The sequence below is a fragment of the Euwallacea similis genome, unplaced genomic scaffold (genome assembly GCF_039881205.1).
Source record: "Euwallacea similis isolate ESF13 unplaced genomic scaffold, ESF131.1 scaffold_55, whole genome shotgun sequence".
NCBI classification, from domain to species: Eukaryota; Metazoa; Arthropoda; class Insecta; order Coleoptera; family Curculionidae; genus Euwallacea; species Euwallacea similis.
Window position 1 is genome coordinate 30,790 of NW_027098680.1, and position 18,200 is coordinate 48,989.

At 32.0% G+C, this 18,200-nt stretch overlaps 1 long non-coding RNA gene across 1 annotated transcript; it reads right to left on the bottom strand.

The window, feature by feature from the left end:
• Positions 1–8,049: 8,049 nt before the first annotated feature.
• Positions 8,050–13,814, bottom strand: LOC136419001 (uncharacterized). Its single transcript, XR_010753038.1, has 6 exons — positions 13,682–13,814; positions 13,243–13,371; positions 12,475–12,647; positions 12,252–12,422; positions 11,995–12,199; positions 8,050–8,931 (listed from the first exon to the last, which is right to left on the bottom strand). It is a non-coding gene; the product is annotated as an uncharacterized lncRNA (long non-coding RNA).
• Between the last annotated feature and the right edge of the window lie 4,386 nt (positions 13,815–18,200).

The following is an 18,200-nucleotide window of genomic DNA, read 5'->3' on the forward strand; positions in this document are numbered from 1 at the left end:
GAAAAGTATCGAAAATTACGATAAGTATTGTTTTTAATTGATTTGTTAAGAAACCTCGAAAATCACGAAATTGTAAAAAAGTATTGTTTTAGTAGATTAGTTCGGATTTCCTTATTTTGTTAGGAAACTTTGAAAATCGTCGAAAGTTACTGAAAGTGTAATTCTAGTAGGTTAGTTAGGATTTCCTTGTTTTGTTAGGAAACTTCCGAAAAAGGTAGAAAATTACGAAGTACTGTGAAAATATCTAAGTTACTAAGAAATCTCCGAAAAGTGTGTTTTAGTAGGTTAGTTCCGATTTCCCTTGTCTTTTCAAAATTACACGAAATCTCAGTAAAGAGTACGAAGTTCCTAAGAAGCATAGAAAATGTCGAAAAGTACGAAAATTGCAAAGAGTATTGTTTCAGTCGATTTGTTCGATGTTCTACGTTTTCCTTAAGAAAATACAAAAATCATCGAAGTTACTAGAAATCGTGATCGTGAAAAAGTGTCGATTAGTCCAGTTTTGTTTACTTCCTCTCGAGTTTCTAAAATAGTCGAGAATCCTAGAAATCGTGTAAATACGTTGTTTTAGTAGGTTAGTTCCGATCTCCTTTGTCTCTTTAAAGTCACGAGAAAGTGTGTTTTAGTTCATTAATTAGGATTTGTTACGAAATCTCAAAATGTGCCGATTTAGTCGATTAGTTCAAGTTTCTTTGTTTCGTTAAAAAATCTCAAAATATACTGATTTAGTCGATTAGTTCGAAATTGTTAAGAAATCTCTAAATCCCTCTAAAGTTACGAAGTACGAAGAATCGTAGCAAATCTCGAAAAGTGTCGTTTTCGTCGATTCGTTCCTCTCTCTCTCTCTTGTATATTTCAGAAACTACCAAAAGATATCCGAGCTAACCGATAATATACCGAAATACTAAGAATCGTAAAAATACCCAGAAAGTCTAAAAATACAAAGAATCCTAGGAAATACGAAAAGGAATCGAAAAGCACTATGTCGTTCGATTCGTTCCTCTCTTAATCATAAATTGTCACAAGATATCCGAAATGTTCAAAATCGAAAAATACGAATAATCCTAGAAAAGTGTTAAAATGTTGTTTTAGTCGATTCGTCTCTTTTCTCTCTCTCTCCCTCTCTCAAATATATTCAAAAAAGTACCGTAAAATTAAAGAATCCATAAAAATGCCTAAAAGTCGAGTAATTACTAAGAATCTTTCGAAATCCCTAAAAGTATGAATAATCAGATTCAGTCGATTAGTTAAGATTAATTCGCTTTGCCTCAAAATTATAGAAAATGCTATAATTCTCTCTTGTTACGAAGAATCACGAAATGTCCTCTTTTAATCGCTTGGTAGTTGTTTTCTTTCGTATCGTAAAATTACGAAGAAATAGTGTGTTTTTATGAGAATCCTAGAATGTGCGAAAAATGTCAAAATAATCACGAGTTCCTAAAAAGACGAGAAATAAGCGAAAAGTAGTTTCTTTCGAAGAATCCTAGATATTCCCAAGAAGTACTGTTTTAGTCCGTTACTTCAAATTTCCTTGTTTTCGTTAAAAAATCTCAAAATGTAAAGAATCGTAAGAAGTGCCGTTAAATATGTACCCATTCGAAATATCTCCCAATTCCTGCGAATCGTAAAAAGTCGGAAATTATCTAATTGCATAGAATCCTAAGAAATCTCTCAAAATCTCACAAGTTCCAAAAATGCCGTGATACTATGAAATGTTCGAAAAGTATCCGTACTTCCCAATTCGTCTCTTTCCACGTTTTAAGTCGGTCAGTTCGGATTTGTTTACTTCCTTTTGTTACTAGAAGAATCGTAGAAATATCTACGAGTACCGTTAAATTCCCAAATCATTAAAATCATGAAGAATCCTAGCGAAAGTAGAATAATTCCTAATTCCTCTGAATTGTCGAAAATCCGTACGATCCTTAAAAATCTTCGAAAAGTATCCAAAGTTCCAAATTCGTCTCGTTCTGTATTTTTTAAAGAAATTCAAGAAATAGTCTGAAAGTATCGTTTCCCATAAAATCACGAAGTATCTGTTCTATTCTGTTAATTCAGTTTTCTTTCCTTTTATGTAGTTACTCGAAAAGTATCGTTTCTTGTGGAAATTCTAGAAAATACGAAGTCTCTCAAATCCTTTCAAAGTATTCTTTTTTTCTTGTTCTAGTCGATTAGTCCGAGTTACTCTTGTTTCTTCTCTCTCCCTTTAAAAGTTACAAATATAGGAAGAATCATAAAAATGTCAGAAAGCTATGAAATGCTCAAAATCACTAAATTCTTCCCAGTTACTGTAAATTACAAGAATCACGAAGTTACTCTCTCTTCTTGTTTTAGTCGATTAGTTCGGTTCTCTTCCTTTTTCTTCAATTCACTACAAATCCCACATACCTCCAGAAATAGCGAAGTTAGTTACTTTTATCCTTTTTCACTAAATCATTCAAATAGACACGATTGGTCTCTTTTCATCAAGTACCTCGAAATGTTCAAAAAGTACAAAATTCTCTTATATCCTAGTTTACTCACTTTTCTAATTCCGATCTATCTTGTCTCTTTTAAAATCCAAATCTGTTCTAGTCGGTTAGTACGGGTTAGCTTCGTTCCTTTTCTTTTCCTTTCTAATTCATGACAAAATCCTATAAAATGTAATGTTTCTTAAATAGTATCTAAAGTATCGTAAATCTCCACATAATCCAAATTATCATGAATAATTGCTAAATCACTCTTTTCTTCTAATTTTCTAATATCAGTCGATATTGTCTCTTTTCCTTTTTAATCCAAATGGCAAGTTCTCTCAAATTACGTAGAAATGTTGCAAATTATCTTGAAGTATTTCGAGTCACTCGAGCACACGTTTTTAGTTGGTTAGTTTCGATTAGTCTTGTTTCTTTTCCTCTCTCTTAAATCCTCAGTACATCTCAAAAGTAGCAATAATCCTCCAATTCTAGAAAATCACCGAGTTACTGTCTTTTCACACTTCTATTCAGTTTTCCTTCCTTCCTCGAAATAATCGAAAATTCATAAGAATCCTCAATTCTTCCCTTTTCTTGTTTTTATCAGTTAGTTAAGGTCAGTCTAGTTTTCCGTGTTTTGTAAAGTAATTCGAATAATCTAAGAAAGTTCTCAAATCGTCCCTTTTCTCATTTTAGTAGGTTAGTTTAGTTTCCTTTGTTTTTCTCTAATTCACTCCAAAAGTACGTAGAAATGTCCGAATCTGTAAAATCTAGTAAGTTCCTAAAACTATCTAAAAATCCTAGCTCACACAAAGTTACTGTAAATCCTCAAAATCACTAATTCGTCTCTGTATCCTAATATCCTTCTTTAAATCATAATCATCATAAGATATCCTAGCTAACCGATAAAATACCCATTTCTATCCATACCTTCTATACAGCCACATAAGTACTCCTAAATCCATCCTTCCTTATGTTTTAGTAATGTCTAGTATCTTTACCACAATACTCTTCTTAAAATCGTAATCTAAATATACTATCCTATCCATTACACTTTTCCCATATAATCACGCTTTTTCACAAATATTAATACTTCCCTCTAAATCCAAATAAATGCCTGTATATCTGTCGTTCCTATAATCAATTCAGCTTTCTTAAGTTCTACGTCTCCTAATTTCCAAGAATCGTACAATCGTCAAATGTATCCTAGCTAATCGAAGACGTCGCTCGTCCTCAAATACTTTTCTCACAATTTCCTAAGAATCTTCAATATCTCTCTTTACCGTCTTCTAAATGAATTTACTTATTATCCTTCGATACTTATCTTCTGTCCTAATCGTCTCTTCTAAATCCTTCCCTATTTTTAAAATATAATAAGTATTAATCTAGTTATCCGTATTCCTTAATACTTCCCCTAAAATACTCTATTCTCCCTATTTCACACCGTACAATATACTTTCTTATCCATTACACTTCCACAAATATCAATACTTCCCTGTTTTAGTTAGTTTAGTCATCCTCATCTTCTAATTCCCTTAATATCACATATGTCCTAGCTAATCAAAAAGACATCCGTAAGTTACAATAGCTAATATTCTTCTAAAAATCCGAAAATAGTAACAAATCTTTTCACCTTCCAAATAATCCATTTTGCACCTATCGTCTTAAATACTAGTACTTCTCCATAATCGTGTCTTTTCTATACTTCCCCTAAAATACAAAGAAATAATCATATATGTCCTACTTTCTTATGAAATCATCTTTTCTTTCTAAGCTCCTTTTCTTATGTTCTCAGTTAGTTTCGTTATCCTTATCTCCTAATTTTCTTAATAAAGCATCTCTCTTAATATCACATAATCGTCGAGAATCCTATGTAATAATACAAATTCCTGTCATTATTTACATCATACTCTCCGATATCCATACCTATCAATATTGTTATACTGTACCTTTATATATTTTCCAAGTAATCAATTCGTTTAAAATGATGAAATACTCATCTATTCTAATACTTCCCTAAGATTTAGTAGGTTAGTTTAGTTATCCCTATCTCCTAATACTTCCCTTCATATCATATATCCTTTCCGTCTAATTTGTACTTCTCACCTATTCACACATAAATGACTAAATTGTCTAGTCATCTTCTCCGTGTTCCAAGTAGTAATAGTAAAAATATCTCATCTTCAAGACATCCACAAATATCTGTCGTCTTTCCTAATACCTCCCATTTTTTAAAGTAATGTTATATCCCTCTAATTATCTAATTTCCTTAATACTCTCCAATTCACACCATTTTCATAATAATCTAGTCTATACTTATCCCTACTATCCTCTATATTACTTTGTATCCTTTAAAATACTCCCTTTTCTATTCCCTATGTATAGTTCCAATTAATTAAGTTTCTTTATCCCCCAATACTTCCCTCTAATTATCGTCAAATCCAATAAAATACTCACATCCACATAATTTTCTTAATCTAATTTATACATATCCCTACGTTCCTCAAAATACTCACATATCTATCCTTATAGTTATATATCATCACTTTTCTATAATCAGTACTTTCCTTCAAATCAATAAAAGTACTTTAATATCTCTTTCCTATCCATCTCGTGTTATAGTTCCGGTTAGTCTAGTTATCCCTATCTCATTTACACCACTCTCTCAAATACAGCATCTAATCCACATATATATCAATACACATCTTCCGTACTTTCAAATAATATTCTTCCATCTAATAATCCATATTCCTCTCGTTATCCACACATACTTCTCTATAGTCATCATATAATCCCATATAAATATCAATACTTCCTTTCTAGTCACTTATACTTCTCTCAAAATCAAATGAAATACTTACTTCCACTGTTTTCCTCATAATCTATCTAATCATCTATAATTCCTAATACTTGTCTTTTCTATCTGAAATATCCATACCTCTATAAATATCAATAGTAATCCAAAGAATAGCTAGAAGTTGGTCCCTTTCAAAGTTCTAATAAATCAAATTTCTTTCGTTCCTTCACAATTCATTAAATGTCTATAATAATCCATGCCTTCCAATATTCTCCTCGTAATCCATCATATATTCAAATCCTCTCTATTCCCTTTAATTCTCCATCAATACTTCCAATACTTCTCTGTCCTTTCCTCTAAATTATGTGGAAATATCTAAAATCATCTTATATTCACCCTAGTTAATCTCTTCTAATAGTCCTTCTTATTCAATATGAAGTTAGTTTAGTTTCCTTCTCTCATAAATATAGTTATACTTCTCTATAATCATCCTTTCTTATCCCTACGTTCCTTTAAAATCAATGAAAATATAATACACCGTCCTATAAATGTCAGTTCTTCTCACATCAGTATATCCTCACAATTCTCTTAATAATCCATCTTCTACTTATCTATAGTCACCTTCAAAATATAGTAAAATACTCCATATCCCTCACTTCTATCTAATAATTCACATATCCCCACTGTCTTCTCTATACCACATAGTTCCCTTAATAATCTATCCCCTTCTCTATAAATTCCTAAATCATGTCTCTTTCAATAGTTCCTTATCCGTCAGAAATATAATCTCATAGTAATATATCTATAATATCTTATCAATGTCTCTTCTAATAGTTCTCTTTTTATAATTCATAGTTTCTTACTAAATCATCTCTTTCCATATAATTCTAATAGTTCTCTTTAATAAATCCTTAATACACTCCTAATATAGTCTAATCACTTCTAAATAGTTACTCTAATAAGCTCTCCTTTAAATCACTCATAAATAGCTCTCTTACCTTCTATCGTCCTCTATAATTCAGTTACTTCCATCCTTTATCCTCTCCCTTTAATGTACCATCTCTTATCCCTATAATAATAGTTCCCTCAGTATCTCTCTCACATGCTAAAATGTCTCTAAATTCTTCCTAGTTCTCTTTATCCTCTCTCTATAGTAATATCAATACTTCTTTCCCTTATCCCCATGTAATACACATCCCTTCTCTGTCCGTTCCTTCATCTCTATCTAATAATATCCATACAATCCTATCCCTCTCCCTTCTTTCTAATTCTTCCCTCTATCCCCCGTTAGAATACTCTTATCCCTCATCCTTTGCTCAAATGTTCGAATACTCCCGTCCCTCATCCCGGCTCTAAAATGTTTCAATACTCCCATCCTTCATCCCTTTTCTTTCATTATTTCAAAATTCCTGTCCCTCATCTCTTTTCTCTAATAAATTCAAATACTCCTTTCCCTTATCCCTATAATCCCAGTTTCCCCTCTCTAGTCCCCCCTATCCTCGTTCAGTCTTCTATCCTCTCCTATATCCCTTCCTCGTTCCTTTTCCATCCCTTTCACAATACCCACCTTAGTTCTATTCTCCTTTATCCTCCCTTTTCCTAAGCACTTCTTATCATCCTTCTTCCCTTTTATCACGTACTCACCGTATAGCCTTAATTCCCTTTCCTTTAAAATCCCCCTTATTTCTTCCCTTTCTATCCTCCCTTCCTTCGTCCGTCCCTCATAAATGCCCCCAATTTATCCTCCTTCTCAAAATATATATATCCTCCCTAGTCTCTCCTTTCCGCTTCAATCGTCGTCGTCGTCTTCTTCTCTGCTCCTTTCCTCCATCTCCTTCAAAATACTCACCTTATTTCTCATCCCTTTCTAGTCCCCCCTTTTTCCTCCCTCTAAATCCCTTCCTTCTATCCATCCTTTTTCCACGTACTCCCATCCCTCATCCCCTTTTAGTAATAAACCCCTCATAATGTCCCTTAATCCCCCCATCTTCTCCTCTATTCCCTCATCCCCCTTTATTAGTAAAATCCATAGTTTCCCCTCCTCCTAAATCTTATCTTCCCTAAGAATGTCCCTTTTTTAAAATACTTTCCATCATCTAATCCATTTCCCCGCAGTATCAGACACAAAAATAAATAATACATCATCTCAAAAATAAAGAAATCTCAATAATTCTATCTAAATGACTAAAAATCACAAAATTACACTGAAAATATCCCCCTAAATGTACTACACACTTTAAGTCAAAAAATTAAAATCACTTGTTCCCCTTTAGTTCAAAATTCAAAGTTATTAAATTTCCCAAGACAGTCAAATCATAAAAAAATCGAAAATTACTCTAATTTCTTCATCTTATCCAATAATGCTGTCTTCCCTGTATCCCCAAATTTCCACGATGCACCCTGACCCTCAGAATCCAATTTAATAATAAAAACTATCCTCTAATTACAAATAAATAAGAGTACATGTCTTTATTCACACTTTACTCATCTCTCAATATAATGCGGACCATGTATCTCTTCTTTATTCATAAAAAAAAGCAATAATATCCAATGAATAAGTACAAAATGTCAAAGTACAAGCTCTAAATCATCCTATCAAAATCCTAATGCTGCGGGGAATGTTTCCAAAAATATAGACGACACCTATAAAAAGTTAATACGTAAACCCAATCCTCTCACAAATCCCGGAAGAAGACCACAAGACCACTTTCCTATTCCTCGGGTAGTTTAGTAGGTTTAGAAATAATCTCACACAAAATGCTTCGATTCTGCTTTTATTATTTGCAGTCAGGAGAAACACCCCTCTGAAACTTCTAAAACCTTCTTAAAAAATAATAAATACACAAAAAGTTACTAAATTTACTACCACTCTAATGTATCACCTCGACAAATACTCCTTCGAGTCATCAAAAGTAATGCAAAAAGAGTCACAAATTTAATAAATATAATATCCAGTTAGTAAAATACAAACAAAAATGTTATCAAAAATCAGTTAAATAATACATAATCCTTGAAAAATTAGTTTCTTTACAATTTTAAGTTCAATTCTTATCGAAAAAAGTAAAAATGTTAATAAATGAAAATATCCAAACACTATTTCTAATCCTAAAATCGAAAACAAACTCGTTTCCTATCTAGGAACGAAAAGTTTCCTTGCACTTTTACCAAATTCATATGTTTCTCTCAAAAATTCATTAAGAAGCTACTACCTTTCGATGTAGTTTCAAATGTTTCATTTTATTTATCCCTTAATTCCTTTCTCAATTCAAAAGAATCCACCATTTCGTGTTACCAGAGACATAAGCAATGCTAGAGAACCACACAGTATCATAAACTGTACTGTACGAGTACCAATTCCACATCTACTCGACTCTCAAATTTCTTGGAAAAAGTACAAGTCACTTTTCGTTCCTTCATTTTGGGTTATCCCAGTTAGTCACAAAATACTCTTCCTAAATCCCTCGACCTATCGCTACTTCTTATTTTTATCCCTTACCATTGGGCCTTTCCATTTCTCCATTTTCCTTTCTCAATTCTCGGTTACTTTATCCATTTCGTCTCTTTTCTAACAAAATTAATCAAGCAGCTTGAAACCTCCAATGCTTTCTTGAAGAAATTGTCCCATCCACTTATCTCGTGGCACCTATCACACAATGCAAGTGTTCCGAGAACTTCATCCTTCGGAATCTGAAACAATGACAATTCGTAGCACCCAGCAGTTCGATGAGACACCACATAATACGTATAATACACGTAATAATCTTCTAAATCCATCATTCTTTACCCACAAAGCCTCTTTTCATTTCCCGAAAAGTACAAATTCTCAAAATGTGCAAATCTAAAATACAAATAATCCTCGAATACTTCAAAAAGTACCATTACCTGTTCCACAAATACCTTAATCTACACACCTTAACGCAGTACAATAGGATTATGTCCGACTTGATAGAGCCACAAAGCCACAGCTCTTATAACCCCAATTTGTCTTCGAGAATGTAGTCGGTCCTTTAACAAGTTTGAGTACCAAACCTATCTACCCATCTAGGCCCCCACGTCTTACACCCACGAGTTACTTCTTGTCCCCACTTTTAAAAAATTACTTTTGAGGCAATCGGCACACGTAATCAAAGCCCCAAGTAACGAATTGGGACGGTGTGTAGTCGTCGCCCCAAAAGTTCTCGATGATGTTTTCAAAAGCATCAAAGTTCTGGTAAATTCGAACTTTCAAATGAGTGAATGAATGGACCGCATTTTCCACGATTATTATCAATTTTTTAAACGATTACACTTCTTTTCTTAAAAAATAGCCTAAATGTTTAACAAAATCTTCAAAGTTGAAAACGGTAATAAATAATGCGATATAACCTCACTCCACTCTGTCATTCCAAATCGTACGATCGAATTGCGACTTACTTCTCATCTTCTATTTCCCTCGTGTACGATTCCACGGCTGACTACTAATGCTAACCTAAAATTCGTCGGTCGGAACCCGCCAAGAATTAAATACCCGCCGTAAATATACAGTGTTAGGGAAATAACTTTGTTACTTTCGTACGTCCTATTTTAATCCTGGTTAGTTCGGATTAGCCATTCTAATTTTTTATTTCTAAATAATAATTTACCAATTTACGACCGTTTCTCTTTCCTGCTCAAAGGAATTTTTTTAAATTCAAATAAAGTTCTCGATCACCGGTTAAATCTGACAAAGTTATTTCCCTATACCCTGTACAATTAAAATGGGACATACGTCCGAATAGTCTATCTCACACGAGACTAAAGCACTAATAAAATTCTGAAATAATACAAGTTATATCTCACCCGCACAATATAAAATACTAATCCGTCATGAAATGTAGTAAAACAGACTAGCAAATTTCCAGTTCTAATAAATCCTTTAGAACCGTAAAAGTACCCCAATAATTTGCACACGTGGCCCACTCGTATACAAATTATTTGGAGTATCTTAAAAAGACCCCTTCGGCCTACCCTCTTTTGTCCCTCTTACTATCTCTTTCAATGTTACGTTCACAAAAGTTAAAAACTAATAAATGTCCTATTTACACCTAAATGGTATTCTAATTTAGAAATAATTAAAACAATTGCTTTAAAAATCATAAAAATCTCTAATGTTCCATAATTCATCCATCTTCCTTTTAATATCTTCTTAAGACCTTATTCGCCCCGTTACTTCACACGCTATTCCACACACTCAAATTCTCCAATCTCTAGTTCTCACTTGACTCGTTCGATGCTTTTTTTCCTCCAAGTCTTTTTCAGTTTTCATCTTTCGGAAAAAAATCTTATCTCCACTGACCAGTTCCGACCCTTCTTAAGTCTCTTTAAAATTCTCCTCTTTGGTAAATCTCCCAAGTTCGTGGTCCCTAGTTCCAGTTAAATCCCTTCTAAGACCTCACAATTTCGGTAAATAAATCCTGTTCACCATTTTGTCCAAGCATCCCCAAATTATCCTTAAAAACAAACTTTTTCCAAAAATCCTCCAGGAAAAATTCCTCAAATAGCTCTTCTAGGCCCTAAAGTTCCTCTACAATTTTAGGAAGCTCCTAGTTCACAATTACTACATACTAACACTAATAAAATATAATAACGTCCCTTATTCTACTATCCCTAACGTATTTCTCGTAAGTTACCTAATACCCTTATAAATATCACTAATTTTAATTTCTCCCTTCTAAAAGCTCCTCTTATTTACCTCCAAAATATACAAATGTTCTTCCTCACCTCTACTGTTAAAATTCAAAAGTAATTAATCTTTCCTTTCTTATTAACATGAATACAAAAATGACCTACTGGCAAATTCTACTTTTCTAATATACGTTCCTTCCCATTTTTCTCACAAATACTCATATTATCTTTCAATGTAATAAATAAAGACCTATTCTTATGTTTAAATCCCTACGCTTCTTCCGCATCCACCATTTACTCTTAATTGCCATCTTTTTCGGTTTCTCTCAAACTTTACATCTTATATACATGTTTCTGTTACGTTTATCCACCTATCTCTCCTCCCTATCTTATATAAGCTCCTCACAAGAAAAATACCCTAAAAAATCCTTTCCTATATCACTACTTTTACTCAATATCTTAACACACCTACTTCACATAGCATATGCATCGACAATTTCAAATTTACAATTCTATTCTATACACATAATTCCTAAATCGTAACAAAAATTTTCAGTACTTTTGCACTACTTCTTCACATCTTATATACTTATTAACATCACCTAAACAATTACAAATCAATACTTACAAAAATGTACCTATAAAATATATCAAATTTACTTTCTATCCTAAATTACTACATCATTATCCGTAACACTTAAATAATAATCATAATATAATTCACAATTCTTATAATATCTACTAATTTAAAAATAATATACTCTCACTATGTGTATAATCTTCAATTTCTAATACCCCCTATTATCTTACCTTTTAAATAAATTATTTCAAATAAGCCAAATAATACTTATAATGGTGAATTTTCCAAATATCAATAAAACACCCTACCTACTGTACTAAGTTACAAATTCAAAATATAATCCCCCTTTATAGTAATACAATCCTCTAATTAAATACTCTACTTTCTCAAATTTCAATTCCAAAATAATCCATAAGTTATGGCACAATTTTTCTCACCTTTCCTTTTAAATTAATCAAATATCCTTCTCGTACATCAAAATAACTGGGAAATTCTTAGTTCAATTTCACAATAATCCATCCACTTACTTGTAGCAATTCTCCAAATCTGAGCAACTCCTTCCTTGTAAAAAAATTCTTTTGCTGCCTCTTTTTTCCTTTGCTCTCTATCAGCTTCTTCGATCATTTTCACCTTTGCTGTTCTTGTAATTTCCTACTTCTGTCTTGCCGTAGTTTCTGATATCTATCTGACTAAGCGTCCTCTTTCCTTCCCTTATAAATCTTATCCTTTTCGCTAAGAAGAAATAAATAAAGCATTGCCCTTCGATAAAACTACAAAGTACTACCTTGCTATCTTTTTGCTCTTAACTTAGCTTCTTTTCGGTCCTCCGCTGAAAAATGTGTCTTTTCTATCCGTAATTGTGGGCAATAATCCGACTTTCGATAAAAGTTTTGGACAAAGTTACTTGTCTCTACTTCTGGCCCCTTGGCCATTGTTGGTCTGTCGAGGGAATCCACTACGATCTTAATGGTTTAATCTTTTTATGTCAAATCTGTGGAGTAACCCACCTTCTTTCTTCCCAATATTTAGGTTAAACGTTCGATCCGTCCTTTTAGGTTTTCCTTTGAAGACCCACACTACCAATCTGGTGCTCGTAAACCTAACCCAAAAGGTACTTGCTCCGGACCCTTGCCCCGTTCTTTCTGTGTTTTGTTTTTTAATAAGCCCCTCCGTTCGTTTCCTGTAAATGATTGTTTTTAGGTCCTTAATTTACCTCTTTTTTGTAATATCTCCCCATCCACGGTCCCATTTCCCAACTCCACCGTCACTTCTTCCAAACAAACTTACCTGCCAAAATGATAACTACGTACGTGCAAGTAAATTCAAGTAAAAGCTTCTAGAAATATCAAAGTTTAAAAATAATTCACTTTATTCTTATTCAACAAAAAATAATAAAGGCCCTTTCGAATAATTGACATCTTAATGAACAATTTTTCTTCGATACCGTTAATAATGAAACTTCGTTTTTCCCAAAACCTTTTAATAAAAATTAAAAAATTAGGTATCCCTCGACTTAATTCAAATCTTATCGATTGTTCCCATCCCTGCTAGAAAGTACTTGCGATTTAATACAAAACCCCAAAAGAAAGTCCCCCTTCAAAATAAAATCCACTTATTTTTGTGTAGTTACACTTTTTCTATAATCCCAGAAATATCAAAGATGATTTGTTTTCGAATTGACACACTGTTAAAATACTCCTTCGATTCATTTTCAATATTTTCTTCGATTCCCTAACTCTCTCAAATCTGGTAAAATAAAAATTTTAAATTCCTACCTTTTTCTGTCGCCGTCAGCAATACTTCCACCAGCAAACAATTTCCACTTTCCGAGATGGCACAATCATTTCACTGCATTCGAGATGGACACACACACACTTTCACATCCTTTGGCTGTAGTTCTTGTCCTGAAAAGAAAAGAGAGGCAACTGTAGTACATACGTTTCCACGAAAAATATAATATTCAGTATCATTAATTAAACACCAGAACATTGAAATCTCACTAATCTTACAACTCACACTAGATAACCTCAAAATACAACTTGAATCAAAACAATTAGATCTTTATGCTTAAGCTGCTTTACGACGGTACCCAAAATAAGTTTTCATTGTGTTAGAAAAAAGACAAATTTATTTAATCTGCGAATACTACAATAGTTATTGAAATTCGAGAATTACTAAAAACTCCTTCGACAATGAGTTTCTTTTCTTTCTTACCTCCCAATTTCTAATTCCACAGATATTCTATCGATCGACTAAAATGACACTTCACTTTTTTTTTTGGCTTGTCAAGTTTAAATTCCACATTCGTTTCAAAATGCGCACTTTTAAGTTAATTTGTTAATTTTCATATTTCAATATAACTAAACAAACGAAAAACTCTCACAGTACAATTACTAAAAAAATGTCCTTATTTTCATGCACGATGTACAGAAAATTACCACGAACAAGAAATCTACAAGTGCACACGAAGAAGAAATCTGCAAAGACACACCAAAAAGAATTCTGTAAAACCACACAAAGAAGAAACTTGCAACCCAAATTCCCAGATGGCGCCACACAAAAATTCTTTCGCATCCACCATTTAATTCTAATTGATCCTACTATAAATACCTAATGTCCTAATAAAATTATTTCACATAACATATCCATTAATTCTAAATTTACAATTCTACTTTATACACATAACTCATGTATCATGTCAAAAATCGTTAGTATAATTATATTTCTGATCGTGAAATGAACGTTTTAAAAAATATTAAAACTTTATTCATTAGAACGATACAAGATTCTTTTAGATAACTACGTCTAGTTTAAATGCCAACTTATAACTAACTCTTGGTTTACATGGTTTCGCCTTTTATATTAATTAGTTGCTGATACGGCCAAACTTAGTATTCGTCATTTTGGCACGTACAATAGATGATGAATCATAGCTAAATCTTACAATGTAAGGTGAAATAGTCATATAACTCCTCCCTCCTTAAGACTGAGAAAAGATGGTTAACTTTTCGAGGGGTTGTAGTTCTATGCCTATTTGTACAGGTTTTTTAGTTACTTTAGACTTACGGTAATAATTATAACCATAATAAAGAATGATGCAAATAATTACTAGAACAACAATAATTATTAGTGTTGTAGAAATGCTTGTGTTGATAACATCGAATTTCTTTAAAGAGTTTGTTTTAAGATTTTGAACGATTTCTAAATCATTGCGAATGTCATCTAGGTGTAAACTTTCTAGTACCAAAGGTTTAATATCATGTATTAAAGTTGTATTCAGTGTAAGTGCTGGCAACTTTAATCGTAGATTTACTGTTTGTGGTTTCTGCGATTCATACAATCGATTATTTGTTTCAACAGTACATTCTGATGGTAAGACGAGGGATGGTTTTGTTATTGTTTCAACCGTCGTCTGTTGTGGACATTTAAATTGAAGAATTTGTTGTTCTTGTGGGATTATTATTAAAGAATTGTCTTCTAATTGTGTGACTGAAATCTTACTTATGTTGACAGGAATTAGTGGACAATGATTAGTTAAATTTATTGTCTCAAATATACAGGGTTCATTTGAGTTTAATAAATTTTCTGAACATAAATAGAAATTTTCTGTCTTGGGGCATCTTTCTTTTAGATTATATGATTTATCATTGGATTGTAGTAAATATGTGTTAATAGGCATTATCATTTGATTATTTATTGGTATAGGGTAAATATGATATAGTTTATATTGCTGATTCTTTATTAGTGGTATAGCAATATAAAAGATTATTAAGTTGTTTTGGATGGTTACATCTGTATGAGCTGCTTCGTAGTAAGATATAAGATGTTTGAATGGAATTCTTTTATCTATAGGGATATTTTGTATTATGTGATGAAGGTCCCTATAATTTAAAATACTATGATGAAGAATATTTATTTCAGCAAAGTTTATTGCGGTCTGTAAAGTTATTTTTAATTCATTTATTGTTTGGATATTATGCTCTAAATTGTCAAGTAAGAGGATTAAGTAAACAGTTGTGGATGTTGATTGTGTCATTTTAGATAAATCGTTAACTTGTATTTGGATTTGTTGTTGATTTGTTTTAACAGTGTTAAATTGAGCATCAATATCTTTAGTTAATTTTTTCACAATTGTTTGTGTGTTACTAATGTCTTGATTTAGTGTATCTTGATTTTCTCTTAGGATTTTGATATAATTATCATATCGTTCACCATCATCAGCATCAAGAGTACCAAATAAGTATTTATGAGCTTTTCCGACAATATTAAGTAAACCGCGTCTAACTCTCATAGGGGTAGTGTAGTGTTGTATAAAAGTCTTGATAGAATCTGTTTGTCTTAATAAGTTAGTTGTTCTAACGAGTAATTGTTGATATGATGGGATATTAAGATTTTGTATTGTTGTGTTGACTTGTAATAAGGTTTTTTCTATCGTTTGAATACAATTACGCATGTTTGTAAGGTTTACGTGATAATAAACATGATGATAATTTGTTATCGCGTAACTCTGACCTTGATATATTGGTAATAATGGGTTTTTGAGTTCTTCTATCGTATACTGGGCTTTGACCAGCAGAGGAATTAGGAATATGAGGAACATCTGAAAACAAAACACAGGTCTTAATATCTTTTGGATGTCTTTGGTTGACAAAAGTAGTTTGTTTATATTTTGGTTCTATTTTCTGTGTTAATTTTTTAGGTGTTTTTAGTAATTGTTGTGTTCCTTCTGGTATTTCAGGGTCATCTTTAGGAGTTCTATTTAATTGTGATAATTTCATAGCTTTTTTAATGTTTAATTTAGTATTGATATGATTGTTTAATTCCTGCAATACTTCATTTATTTCATGTATATAATTTGTTTGTAATTGGTTCAAATCTTTTTCAAAATTTAACTGATAATTTAAGTTTCCTTTAAGAACTTGGAATGGGGTATATTCGTGAGACGTATGAATACTGTTATTATAATTTAATACAGCTAAGTCAACTAATTCTTGAATCGTTTTTGACTTATGATATTGTTTTAATGCTGCTAAGCTTTCTTGTAAGGTTGAATGAAATCTTTCGATGGGAGAGTTTGAATTTGGGTTGTACGGCGTGGTAAAATGTAATTCTATTTGGTAAGTTTGACATAGTTCTTGTACCATTGCATTTTTAAAAGAAGGTGCATTATCCGTTGTAATTTTACTTGGCGTTCCATGATGTGCAAATAATTTTATCAAACTTTGACATACTTCAACAGCATTTTCATTAATTGGGTATACTGCTGCGAACTTGGAAAAATTATCAAGAATTGTGAGAAACTTCTGTTTTGCAATTGAGTATGTATCCATGTAAATATGTTCAAACGGTTTTGTTCCTGTTGGTGTTGGTTTAAATATTATTTTATGGGGATGTCTTTCATATTTTACCTTTTGACATATTTCACATGTACTGATATAATTTATCACATCTTTTTCTAGACTCGGCCAATAATATCTTTGTTTGATGTTGGCAATATTTTCGGTTATTCCTCTATGGGATGTTTTTGTTGTATGATATTTCTCTATGATTTCTTTTTGTTCATCTAATTCTATTATATCCTCTAGTAATAAATTTGAAATGAATAGTTGGTATGTGTTATTTTTAAATGTCATTTGGAAAATTCGTAATATTAAGGGTTCTAGTTCTTTATCAGGGAAATGCATACAATACAGGTTGGGTGGCAAGTACTCTGTTATTAATGTTTGGATTTCTTCCGTTATAGGTTCTTTGTTGATAAACATGAATATTCTTCTCTTTGTATTAAATAATTGTTTGGTTTGTACGTAAGGATGGTCTTTATTTGTCCATTTAAAGATTATCTGGTTTTTATAAGAATTAACACTTTTATTAACATAGGGTGCTCCTAATATAGAGTTTTCATTTGCTGAATGTATCGTAATTGTCTCGGAGTCTTTTGTTGATACTTTTCGTTCTTTTAATTGCTTACTTGTTGATGGTTGATTATCTTTAATTTCTTCTTTCTCTTTTGGTGGTTTAATTTGAATATCGGATATTACGTTAATTTTTTGTTTTGGGAAGACTTTCTTTGGTTTATCAAATAATTCTTCTTGTGAATCAAAGAAATACTTGATTTTGTCAAGCCATAAATATTGGTCTTCAGAATTATTTTCTTTTTCTTTTTCGCACATTGCTGACATGTGAGTTAATGGTGGTTGAACTTCAATAGGGTTTATTTCTTGATCAATTTCTCTTGGAGGTCTTGATAATGCATCAGCATTAGCATTTTGGGTTCCCTTTTTATAATGCATTGTATAATCATATTCTTGAATTTTTAATCTCCATCGTACTAATTTTGAATTTGGTTCTTTAATTGAGAAGAGCCATTGTAATGGTTTGTGATCGGTTACGATAATAAATTTTCTTCCGAATAGGTATGGTCGAAAATATTTCGTTGCCCATACTATTGCTAATAATTCTTTTTCTATTGTGGAATAATTACTTTCTGTAGTACTTAAAGTTCTGCTTCCATAGGCAATTGGTAAATCACTTCCTACTGTTCCTTGTGATAGTACTGCACCTATTGCATAGTTTGATGCGTCTGTTGTCAATATAAATGGTTTTGAAAAGTCTGGGTATTGTAGCAAAGGACTGTTTGTTAGAATATTTTTACATAGGTTAAAGGATTCGATAAATGCTTTATCATGAATTATTTTTGTATTTTTCTTTAGACAATTGGTCATTGGCTTTGTTA